The sequence below is a fragment of the Stenella coeruleoalba genome (genome assembly GCF_951394435.1).
Source record: "Stenella coeruleoalba genome assembly, chromosome: X".
NCBI classification, from domain to species: domain Eukaryota; kingdom Metazoa; phylum Chordata; class Mammalia; order Artiodactyla; family Delphinidae; genus Stenella; species Stenella coeruleoalba.
This window is the reverse complement of record NC_137152.1, coordinates 61,062,498-61,076,032: the sequence shown is the minus strand read 5'-3', so window position 1 is coordinate 61,076,032 and position 13,535 is coordinate 61,062,498.

Genomic DNA, 13,535 nt, shown 5'->3' with positions numbered 1-13,535 from the left:
AAGGTGTGAGCTCAGCTCTTCTTACAAAAACACCAAAATCACAACTAACTGTTGAAAAAACATTGACAAACAAAATGCTGGAACCTACTGAAAAAGACACCCTACATCCACAAAGAAGTAACCACAACAAGAGGGTAGGAGGGAGAAAATAACAATAAAATCAAATCTCATAACTGCCAGGTGGGTGACTCACAAACTGGAAAATGATTATACCACAGAAGTTCTTCCACAAGAGTAAAAGTCCTGAGCCCCATGTCAGGCTTCCCAGCCTTGGGGTCTGACAATGTGAGGAGGAGTCCACAGAGAATCTGGCTTTGAAGGTCAGTGGGGTTTGATTACAAGAATTCTATAGGACTGGGGGAAACAGAAACTCCAATCTTGGAGGGGACAAACAAGGTTCCATGCATGCCAGGACCCAGGGGAATAAATCAGTGGCCTTATAAGAGACTGGGCCAGACCTACCTGCTAGTACTGGAGGGTCATCTGCTGAGAGGAGTGTGGCTCTAGCTCACTGTGGGGACAAAGAAACAGGCAGCAGCAATTCTGATGAGTACTAATTGGTGTGAGCCTTCATGGAGGTTGCCATTTCCTCTCTAAGACCTAGCCCTACCCAACAGCCTGTAGGCTCCACCGCTGGGACACCTCAGACCAAACAACCCACAGGGCAAAAATACAGCCCCAACCATCAACAGACAGACTGCTTAAAGTCTTCCTGAGCATGGTCCTGCTGACCAGAGGGACAGGACCATCTCCACCCACTAGCAAGCAGGAAACAGATGTTCCCAGCAGGAAGCCTGCACAAGACTCTTAGCCACATCCACCAGAGGACATACAGTAGAAGTGAAAAAAAAAAACTATAATCTTGCAGCCTGTGGAATGGAAATCACAATCACAGAATGTTAGACAAAATGAGAGATAGAGGAATATGTTCCAGATGAAGTGATAAGATAAAGCCCCAGAAAAAAACTAAGTGAAGTGGAGATAGGGAACCCTCTGAAAAAATAGAACTCAGAATAATGATAGTGAAGATGATCCAAAATCTTGGAAAAAGAATGGAGGTACAGATCAAGAAGATGCAAGAAATGTTTAACAAAGGCCTAGAAGAGCCAAAGAACAAATAAGCAGAGATGAATAATACAATAACCGAAATGAAAACTACACTAGAAGGAATCAATGACAGAGTAACTGAGGCAGAAGAACAGATAAGTGAACTGGAAGACAGAATGGTGGAAATAACTGCTGCGGAACAGAAATTAAGAAAAGAATATGAAGAAATGATGACATTCTATGAGAACTCTGGGGCAACATTAAACGCATCAACATTTGCATTACAGGGGTGCCAGCAGAAGAGAGAGAGAAAGGACCTGAGAAAATATTTCAAGAGATAATAGCTGAAAACTTCCCTACCATGGGAAAGGAAACAGTAACCCAAGTCCAGGAAGTGCAGAGTCCCAGTCAGGAAAAACACAATGAGGAACATGTCAAGACACATAGTAATCAAATTGACAAAAATTAAAGGCAGAGAAAAACTATTAAAAGCAACAAGAGAAGTGGAACAAATAACACAAAAGTGAACTCCCATAAGGATATCAGCTGATTTCTCAGCAGAAATTCTGCAGGCCAGAAGAGAGTGGCACAATATATTTTAAGTAATGAAAGGGAAGAACCTACAAACAAGAATACTCTACCCAGGAAAGCTCTCATTCAGATTTAACAGAGAAATCAAAAGCTTTACAGATAAGCAAAAACTAAGAGAATTCAGCACCACCAGACCAGCTTTGCAGTAAATGCTGAGGGAACTTCTTTAAGTGGAAAAGAAAGGGTCACTATTAGAAACAAGAAAATTACAAATGGAAAAGCTCACAAGTAAAGGCAAAATGAAAATAAAGTTAGGAAATCATCAGCACACAAATATGATATCAAAACCAGGAATGGTGAGAAGAAGAGAGCACAAATGCAGGATATTGGAAATGCATTTGAAATTAAAAGACCAGGGCTTCCCTGGTGGCGCAGTGGTTGAGAGTCTGCCTGCTGATGCAGGGGACATGGGTTCGTGCCCCGGTCCGGGAAGATCCCACATGCCGCAGAGCGGCTGGGCCCGTGAGCCATGGCTGCTGAGCCTGCGCGTCCGGAGCCTGTGCTCCACGATGGGAGAGGCCACAACAGTGAGAGGCCCACATACCGCAAAAAAAAAAACAAAAAATGAAATTAAAAGACCAGCAACTTAAAACAACCTTGTTTACATAAGTCTGTTACATCAAAACGTCATGGTAACTGAAAACAAAAAATCTACAATAGGTACACACATAAAAAAGAAAAAGAAATCCTGATACAACACTAAAGTTAGTGATCAAATCACAAGAGAACAAAAGAGGAAAGGAAGAAAAAAGACAAACAAACACAAAACAATTAAGAAAATGGCAATAGGAACATATATCTTGATAATTATCTTAAATGTAAATGGATTAAATGCTCAAACCAAAATACACAGACTGGCTGAATGGATACAAAAACAAGACCTGTATATATGCTACCTACAATAGACCCACTTCAGATTTAGGGACATATACAGACTGAAAGTGAGGGGATGGAAAAAGGTATTCCATGCAAAATGGAAATCAAAAGAAAGCTGGAGTAGCAATACTTATATCAGACAAAATAGACTTTAAAATAAAGACTATTACAAGAAACAAAGAAGGACACTATGTAATGATCAAGGGATCAATCCAAGAAGAAGATATAACAATTGTAAATATATATGTACCCAACATAACAGCACCTCAATATTTAAGGTAAATTCTAATGGCCATGAAAGGAGAAATCCACAGTAATGCAATAAGAGTGGGGGAATTAACACCCCAATTTCATCAACAGATCGATCATCAAGACAGAAGGTCAATAAGGAAAAAATGGCCTTAAATCACACATTAGACCAGATGGACTTAATAGATATTTATAGAGCATTCCATCCAAAAGCAGCAGGATACACATTCTTCTCAAGTGCACATGGAACATTCTCCAGGATTGATCACGTGCTGAGCCACAAAGCAAGCCTTGGTAAATTTAAGAAAATTAAAATTATACTAAGCACCCTTTCTAACCACAATGCTAACAGATTAGAAATCAACTACAAGAAAAAACTGTAAAAATACAGAAACACGTGGTGGTTAAACAATATGCTACTAAACAACCAATGGATCACTAAAGAAATCAAAGAGGAAATTAAAAAAACAAACAACAAAAAAAGAGAGACAAACAAAAATGAAAGCATGACAATCCAAAACCTATGGGACACAGCAAAATCAGTTCTAAGAGGGAAGTTTATAACAACACAACCTTATTTCAGGAAACAGAAAAATCACAAATAAACTACCTCACCATACACCTAAAGCAACTAGACAAAGAAGAGTAAATGAAACCAAAAGTTAGTAGAAGGAAAGACATCATAAAGATCAGAGCAGAAATAAATGAAATAACAATGAAGAAAACTGTAGAAAAGATCAATGAAATTAAAAGCTGATTCTTTGAAAAGATAAACAAAATTGGGAAAAAAATTTAGCCAGACCCATCAAGAAAAAGAGGGAGAGAGCTCAAATCTATGAAATTAGAAATGAAAAAAAGAGAAGTTACAACTGACACCAAAAAATACAAAAGATCATAAGAGACTACATCAAGCAACTATATGCCAATAAAATGGATAACCTAAAAGAAATGGAAAAATTCTTAGAAAGGTAAAATCTCCCAGTACTGAACCATGAAGGAATAGAAAATATGAACAGACGAGACACAACTACTGAAATTGAAACTGAGATTTTAAAACTCCCAATAAGCAAAAGTCCAGGACCAGATGGTTTCATGGGCAAATTCTATCAAACATTTAAAGAAGAGTTAACACCTATCCTTCCGAAACTATTCCAAAAATTTACAGAGGAAGGAATACTCTCAAACTTATTCTATGAGACCACCATCTCCCTAATACCTAAATCAGACAAAGATATGAGAAAAAAATAAAAGTACAGGCCAATAACTCTGATGAACATAGATGAAAAAATCCTCAGCAAAATACTAGCAAACTGAATCCAGCAATACATTAAAAGAATCAAGTGAAATTTACCCCAGGGACACCAGGATTTTTTCAATATCTTCAAATCAGTGTGATGCACCACATCAACAAATTGAAGAATAAAAACCACACAATTGTCTCAATAGATGCATAAATCCTTTTGACAAAATTCAGCCACATTATGAGTAAAAAAAAAACTCTTCAGAAAGTGGGCATAATTGGAACCTACCTCAACATAATAAAGGCTATATATGACAAACCTACAGCTAAGATCATACGCAAGGCTGAAAAGCTAAAAGTGTTCCCTCTACAATCAGGAACAAGACAAGGATATCCACTCTCACCACTTTTATTCAATATAGTTTTGGAAGTCCTAGCCATGGCAATCAGAGAAGAAAAATAAATAAAATGACTCCAAATTGGGAAAGAAGAAGCAAAACTGTCACTGTTTGCAGATGACATGATATTATACATAGAAAATCCTAAGGATGCTACCAGTAAACTACTAGAGCTCATCAAATAATTTGGCAATTTTGCAGGATACAAAATTAATACACAGAAATTTCTTGCGTTTCTATACACTAACAACAAAAAATCAGAAAAATAAGTTAAAGAAACAATCCCATTTACCATCACCTCAAAAGGAATAAAATACATAGGAATAAACCCCCCTAAGGAGATAAAAGACCTGTACTGCAAAAACTGTGAGGTACTGATGAAGGAAATCAAAGATGACACAAACAGATGTAGAGATATACCTTGTTTGTTGGGAAAAACCCAAACGAACGTTTTGGCCAACCCAATATTTGCAAATGATGCAACTGACAAGGGATTAAACTGCAAAATTTACCATCAGCTCATGCGGCTCAATATCAAAAATAAACAAACAACCCAATCAAATAATGGGCAGAAGATCTAAATAGACATTTCTCCAAAGAAGATATACAGACAGCCAAAAACAAAAAAGAAAACATGAAAAGATGTTCAACATTGCTAATTATTAGAGAAATGCAAATCAAAGCTGCAATGAGGTATCACCTCACACCAGTGAGAATGGCCATCATCAAAAAGTCTACACACACTAAATGCTGGAGAGGGTGAGGGTAAAACAATACCCCCATACATGGTTGGTGGGAATGTAAATTGGTAGAGCCACTATAGAGAACAGTATGGGAGTTCTTTAAGAAACTAAAAATAGAGCTACCTTATGTTCCACAATTCCATTCCTGGGCATATATCCAGACAAAACCATGGTTTGAAAGGATACATGCACCCCCATATTCATCACAGCGCTGTTTACAATAGCCAAGACATGGAAACAACATAAATGTCCACTGACAGATGAATGGATAAAGAAGATGTGGTACATATGTTCAATGAAATATTACTCAGCCATTAAAAAGAATGAAATAATACCATTTGCAGCAAGATGGTTGTACCTGGAACTTATCACACTAACTGAAGTAAGTCAGAGAGAGAAAGGCAAATATCATATAATATAGCTTATATGTGAAGTATAAAACAATGATGCAAATGAACTTACAAAACAGAAACAGACTCACAGACTTAGAGAAGAAACTTACAGTTACCATGTGGGAAGGGTTGGGGAGATGAATAGATTGGGATTTGGGGATTGACGTGTACACACTGCTAGATTTAAAATATATAATCAGCAAGGACCTGTATAGCACAGGGAACACTGTTCAATATTCTGTAATAACTTAAGTGGGGAAAGAATTTGAAAACTAATAGATACATGTGTATGTATAACTGAATCAGCTTTTTGTACACCTGAAACTAACACAACATTTTTAATCAACTATGATCTAATATAAAATAAATATTAAAAAATAAGGAAACCAAACAAACAGAAAAAGCATTAAGGAACAGTATGAAATGCTCTAGGTCTTGCAGACATTTTCCTAAGCTATTTTCCCTCTTATCATCATTACCATTCCAACAGGCTTTCTTCCTGTTCTCACTTAAGAGAGATACTGTGAGATATTTTGGAATATTGGCAGAAGTAATCTACCACTCAAATCCAGTGTGTTATAACATCCCACTCCAGAATAACAACATAATATCTTGATTTTAATTTAGAATTTGAGATGTTAAAATATTTAGTGGAACTTTAAACAGACAGTATAGACTGAGAATAAGAGAACTTACTAAGTATTCTTAAGTAAGAATATCTTAAGAGAAACTGCAATGAAGGGGAGACATCAAGTAAATATCTTGGAGATAAATTCTCATTAACTTAAACCTAATTTATAAATTCACATGTGGTTTTATAATTTTAGAGAGAGAGAGAGAGAATGTTAGTAAATTATGTCATCAAGATTTGATAGACAAGTTTAAAGTTATAGGAATTTAATATTATATATGCAAACCTCAGGAATTTTTTTTGATTCATAGGTAATCAATACAAAATTAAAATAAAGAAATAAAACAATATGAAAAAAATGGACACACACAAAACGTCATGTTCACTGGTACCCAGGGCAAAAGCACTAATTTGATTGGACCCTGTGCCAGTCCTACCTTTTGGTCTTAGAAAGTCTCTAAGAGAGGCTGGGGGGCAGCTGGAGCTCACCCTGGGGATGTTGACACTGGTGGTAGCCACAGTCGGAATCTATCTATGGCAAGGACACTCCCTGGGTACATAGACTCTGGTGGCAGTGATAGTGGGGAGCACTAAACTGCAAGGACACTCCTGCTGGTGGCTGCCATCTTGAGATCCTCCTGCTAGTTCATTAGTGCCAAGACCTGGCCCCACTGAACAACCTGTAGGCACCAGGGCAAACTACTAGTTGGGCAGGGACAAAGGACAACCCATTAGCTGACAGGCTTCCTAAAGACTTCTTGAGCATAGAGCTGCCTCTAAACATGGCCCTAGGCATGGCCTTGCCCAACAGAGACCCAAGACTCAGCTCCAACCACCAGTGGGCCGTCATGAGCTCTGCCCTCCAGGAAGCCTGCACTAGACAAGACTCACTAACCAGGGGCAGATACCAGATGCAGGAAAAACCCAAAACCCCAGCCTTCAGACCCAGCCCACCAAGAGCAGGCCAGATCCTACCCTGAGTCCTGCTGGGCGCTGGTCCTGTCCACTAGCATGCCAATGCAAGCTTCATGGCACCCCAGAACCCAAATCCAACTATCTCAGGAACCAACCTCACAACCAGCAATCTGACACCAACTCTGGAATCTCTGAGCCCTACAACCAGACTCCAAGACCCAGCTCTGTCTGCCAGAAATTCAGCACTAACCCCAAAACCTGGCTTCACATACCAGTTGGCATGCAACAGTCCTGGAGTCTGCTGGGCCCTGACTCCACACATCAATGAGCCAGCACTAGCCATGGGACCCCCTAAGGTTCTGCATCCAGCTACTTTGTGACTGGTCCCCACTAGCAAGTAGCCCACAACATCTACACAAGGTAGAGGCTTACAGATAATCACGCTAGGGACCAAAACACTCTACCAGAAAGCACATGTAGTCAGCCCACCAGAAAAGAAGAACCCACACATCTCTCTTTGAGGAAAACCCTAGAGCATATAGCTTGAGTGACAAGAGGGGAGTGTGCTGCCAGGACACATAAGATGTCTCCTACAGAAGGCTACTTCTCCAAGGTTGAGAAATGTAACCTACCACATAGATAAAAATACAAATAGCAACATAGACAAAATGTGGTGGTAGAGGAACATGTTTCAGATATATATATATATATATATATATATATATATATATAGAGAGAGAGAGAGAGAGAGAGAGAGAGAGAGAGAGAGAGAGAGAGAGAGAGAGAGAGAGAGAATGCTATACAAAAACCTAATGGTAACCTCAAACCAAAAAACTTTAATAGATATACACTGAAAAAGAAAAAAGAACTCCAAACACAACCCTAAAGATAGTCATCAAATCACAAGAGGAGAGAACAAAAGAAGAAGAAAGGGGGAAAAAAAGAGCTACAAAAATAAATCTGAAACAGTTAACAAAATGGTAAAAAGAACATACATATCAATAAAATTACCTTAAATGTAAATGGACTCAATGCTACAATCAAAGGACATAGAGTGACTGAATGGATACAAAAACAAGACCCTCATATATGCAACCTACAAGAGAGTCACTTCAGATCTAGAGACACACAGTCTGAAAATGAGGGGATATAAAGAGGTATTTCAGTTAAATGGAAGTCAAAAGAAAGCCACAGTAACAATACCTATATAAGACAAAATAGACTTTAAAATAAAGTTTACTGCAAGAGGTAAAGAAGGATACTACATAAAGATCAAGGGATCAATCCAATAAGATATAACAACTATATATATATATCCAATATAAGGGCACCTAAATACATAAAGTAAATATTAAAATCAACAGAAACATAATAAGAGTAGGGGACTTTAACAACCATTTACATCAATGGCCAGATAATCCAGACAGAAAATCAGTGAAGAAACACTCATCTTAAATGACTCATTAGAACAGATGTATGTAATTGATATACATAGAGCATTCCATTCAAAAGAAGCAAAACACACATTCTTTTCAAGTGCATATTGAATATTTTCCAGGACAGATCACATGCTAGGCAACAAAAGAAGCCTTGGTAAATTTAAGAAAATTGAAATCATATCAAACACCTTTCCTGACCAAAACACTATGAGAATAGAAATCAATTCCAGGAAAACACTGCAAAAAACACAAACACATGTAGGCTAGACAATATGCTCCTAAACAACCAATGGATCACTGAAGAAATCAAAGAGGATATAAAAAAATGCCTAGAGACAAATAAAACTGAAGACACAATGATGCAGAACATATAGGATGCAGCAAAAGCAGTTCTAAGAGGGAAGTTTATAGCAATAAAGCTTACCTCAGGAAATAAGAAAAATCTCAAAAAAAGAAAAAAAAACTAACGTAACTCCTAAAGGAACTAGAGAAAGAAGAACAACCAAAACCCAATGAAATAAATCCAAAAAATTAGAGCAGAAATGAATGGAATAGACACTAAAATAACAATATAAAAGATTCATGGGAGGAACCAAGGTGGCAGAGTAGAAGGACGTGCTCTAACTCCCTCTTGCGAGAACACCAGAATCACAACCAACTGCTGGACAATCATTAACAGGAAGACACTGGAACTCACCAAAAAAATGCCCCACAACAAAAGACAAAGGAGAAGCCACAATGAGACAGTAGGAGGGGCGCAATCACAGTAAAATCAAATCCCATAACTGCTGGGTAGGTGACTCACAGACTGGAGAACACTTGTACCACAGAAGTCCACCTACTGGAGTGAAGGTTCTGAGCCCCACGTCAGGCTTCCCAACCTGGGGGTCAGGCAACAGGAGGAGGAAATCCTAGAGAATCAGACTTTGAAGCCTAGTGGGATTGTTTTGTAGGACTTTGACAGGACTGGGGAAAACAGAGACTCCACTCTTGGAGGGCACACACAAAGTAGTTTGCACATCGGGACCCAGGGGAAGGAGCAGTGAGCCCACAGGAGACTGAACCAGACCTACCTACTATTGTTGGAGGGTCTCCTGCAGAGGTAGGGGTGGCTCTGTTTCACCATAGCGACAAGGACACTGGCAGCAGAAGTTCTGGGAAGTACTCCTTGATGTGAGCCTTCCCAGAGTCTGTCATTAGCCCCAACAAAGAGCCCAGGTAGGCTCCAGTGTTGGGTTGCCTCAGGTCAAACAAGGAAAGCAAGGGAACCTAGCCCCACCCATCAACAGTCAAGCAGATTAAAGTTTTACTGAGCTCTGCCCAATAGAGCAACAGTCAGCTCTACCCACCACCAGTCCCTCCCATCAAGCCTCTTAGATAGCCTCATCCACCAGAGGGCAGACAGCAGAAGCAAGAAGAATTACAGTCCTGCAGGTTGTGGAACAAAAACCACATTCACAAAAGATAGACAAGAAGAAAAGGCAGAGGGTTATAAACCAGATGAAGGAACAAGGTAAAACCCCAGAAAAACAACTAAATGAAGTGGAGATAGGCAACTTTCCTGAAAAAGAATTAAGAATAATGTTAGTGAAGATGATCCAGGACCTCAGAAAAAGAATGTAGGCAAAGATCGAGAAGATGTAAGAAATGTTTAACAAAGACCTAGAAGAATTAAAGAACAAATAGAAATGAACAATACAATAACTGAAATGAAAACTCCACTAGAAGGAATCAATAGCAGAATAACTGAGGCAGAAGAACGGATAAGTGACCTGGAAGACAGAATGGTGGAATTCACTGCCATGGAACAGAATAAAGAATAAAGAATGAAAAGAAATGAAGAGAGCCTAAGGGACATCTGAGACAACATTAAACGCAACAACATTCGCATTATAGGCGTCCCCGAAGGAGAAGAGAGAAAGGACAGGGAAAATAATTGAAGAGATTATAGTCAAAAACTTCTATAACATGGGAAAGGAAATGGCCACCCAAGTCCTGGAAGCACAGTGAGTCCCATACAGGATAAACGCAAGGAGAAAAATGCCATGACACATAGTAATCAAATTGGCAAAAATTAAAGACAAAGAAAAATTATAGAAAGCAGCAAGGGAAAAATGACAAATAATACCCAAGGGGACTTCCATAAGGTTAACAGCAGATTTCTCAGCAGAAAATCTACAAGCCAGAAGTGAGTGGCATGATATACTTAAACTGATGAAAGGGAAGAACCTACAACCAAGATTACTCTACCCAGAAAGGATCTCATTCAGATTTGATGGAGAAATCAAAAGCTTTACAGTCAAGCAAAGGCTAAAAGAATTCAGCATTGCTAAACCAGCTCTACAACAAATGCTAAAGGAACTTCTCAAAATGGGAGACACAAGAGAAGAAAAGGACCCACAAAAACAAACCCCCCAAAATTAAGAAAATGGCCATAGGAACATACATATGGATAATTATCTTAAATGTGAATGGATTAAATACTCCAACCAAAAGACACAGGCTTGCTGAATGGATACAAAAACAAGACTCATATATATGCTGCCTACAAGAGACCCACTTCAGACCTAGGGACACATACAGACTGAAAGTGAGGGGATGGAAAAATATACTCTATGCAAATGGAATATACTCATATCAGATAAAATAGACTTTACAATAAAGAATGTTACAAGAGACAAGGAAGGACACTACATAATAATCAAAAGAACAATCCAAGAAGAAGATTAACAATTATAAATATATATGCACCCAACATAGCAGCACCTCAATACATAAGGCAACAGCTAACAGCTCTAAAAGAGGAAATCAACAGTAACACAATAACAGTGGGGGACTTTAACACCTCACTTACACCAATGGACAGATCATCCAAAATGAAAATAAATAAGGAAACAGAAGCTTTAAATGACACAATAGACCAGATAGATTTAATTTATATTTATAGGACATTCCATCCAAAAACAGCAGATTACACTTTCTTCTCAAGTGCACATGGAACATTCTTCAGGATAGATCACATCTTGGGTCACAAATCAAGCCTCAGTAAATTTAAGAAAATTGAAATCATATCAAGCATCTTTTCTGACCACACCACTATGAGGTTAGAAATGAATTACAGGGAATAAAATGTAAAAAACACAAACACATGGAGGGTAAACAATACATTACAAATAACCAAGAGATCACTGAAGAAATCAAAAAATACCTAGAGAAAAATGACAATGAAAACACGACAATCAAATATATATGGGATGCAGCAAAAGCAGTTCTAAGAGTGAAGTTTGTAGCTATTCAAGCCTACCTCAAGAAACAAGAAAAATCTCAAGTAAACAATTTAACCTTACACCTAAAGGAACTAGAGAAAGAAGAACAAACAAAACCCAATGTTAGCAGAAGGAAAGAAATCATAGAGATCAGAGCAGAAGTAAATGAAATAGAAACAAAGATAACAATAGCAAAGATCAATAAAACTAAAAGAACATTCCAGCATACCCCATGCACAGGTTAAGTTTACTCCTACAGAAGTCAGAACATAAAATCTAGAAGAGGTGACTGTTTATTTTTAATGCACAGTTATATATGCAATGTTACAAGGGGCCATGAAGAAGCAGGGAAATATGACTCCACCAAAAGAATACAATAAACTTTCAGTACTTGTTCCAAAGAAATATAGATATAGTAATTGCCCAAAAAAAGAATTCAAAATAATTGTTATAAAGATGTTCAGAGAGCTACAAGAAAACACATATTAACAATTTAACAATATTAAGAAAACAATATAAAAACAAAATTAGAAGTTCCATAGATTTTTTTTACATCTTTAGTGGAGTAATTGCTTTACAATGTTGTGTTAGTTTCTGCTGTATAACAAAGTGAATCAGCTATATGTATGCATATATCCACATATCCCCTCCCTCTTGCATCTCCCTCCCACCCTCCATATCGCACTGCTCTAGGTCGTCACAAAGCACTGAATTGATCTCCCTGTGCTATGCAGCAGCTTCCCACTAGCTATCTGTTTTACATTTGGCAGTGTATATATGTCAGTACTACTCTCTCACTTCATCCCAGCTTCCCCTCCCCACCCCTGTAGCCTCAAGTCCGTTCTCTACATCTGCGTCTTTATTTCTGCCTTTCCACTAGGTTCATCAGTACCATTTTTTTAAGTTCCATATATATACATTAGAATATGGTATTTGTTTTTCTTTTTCTGACTTTCTTTACTCTGAATGACAGACTCTAGTTCATCCACCTCACTACAAATAACTCAATTCCATTCCTTTTTATGGCTGACTAATATGCCATTGTATATATATGTGCCACAACTTCAAGAAATTTTTGAAAAAACAGAAATTTTGGAGCTGAAGAATACAATAATTGAACTGAAGAATTCAATAGGAAGCTTCAACTAACAGACTAGAACAATCAGAAAAGCAAATCAGTGAGCTTGAAGACAGATCATTTGAAATTATCCAGTCAGAGGAGCAAAAAGAAAAAGAATAAAAATAAATTTAAAAGCCTACGGGTCTTATGGGACAGCATTAAGAAAACAAGTGGAGGATCAGAAGGAGAAGAGAAGGAGAAAGGTGTAAAGAGTTTATTTAAAGAGATGATGTCTGAGAACTTCCCAAACCTGGGGACATATATTGGACATCCATGTTTATGAAGCTAATAGGTCACACCAATAGAAAATAATCTTCTCCAAGACACGTTATAATAAAACTGTCTAAAGCTAAAAAGAAAGACTATTTTAAAAGCAGCAATATATATATATATATTTTTTTTTTTCTTGTACATGGAAACTTCCATATAAATACCATTAGACTTTTCAGCAGAAACCTTACAGGCGAGGAAAAAGTGGGAAGTTATATTCAAAGTGCTGAAAGAAAATAACTGCCAACCAAGAATATTTTACCCAGCAAAGTTGTCCTTTAGAAATGAAGGAAACGTAAAGACTTTCCCAAACAAACAAAACTGAGGGAGTTTATCACCACTAGGCCTATCTTAGAAG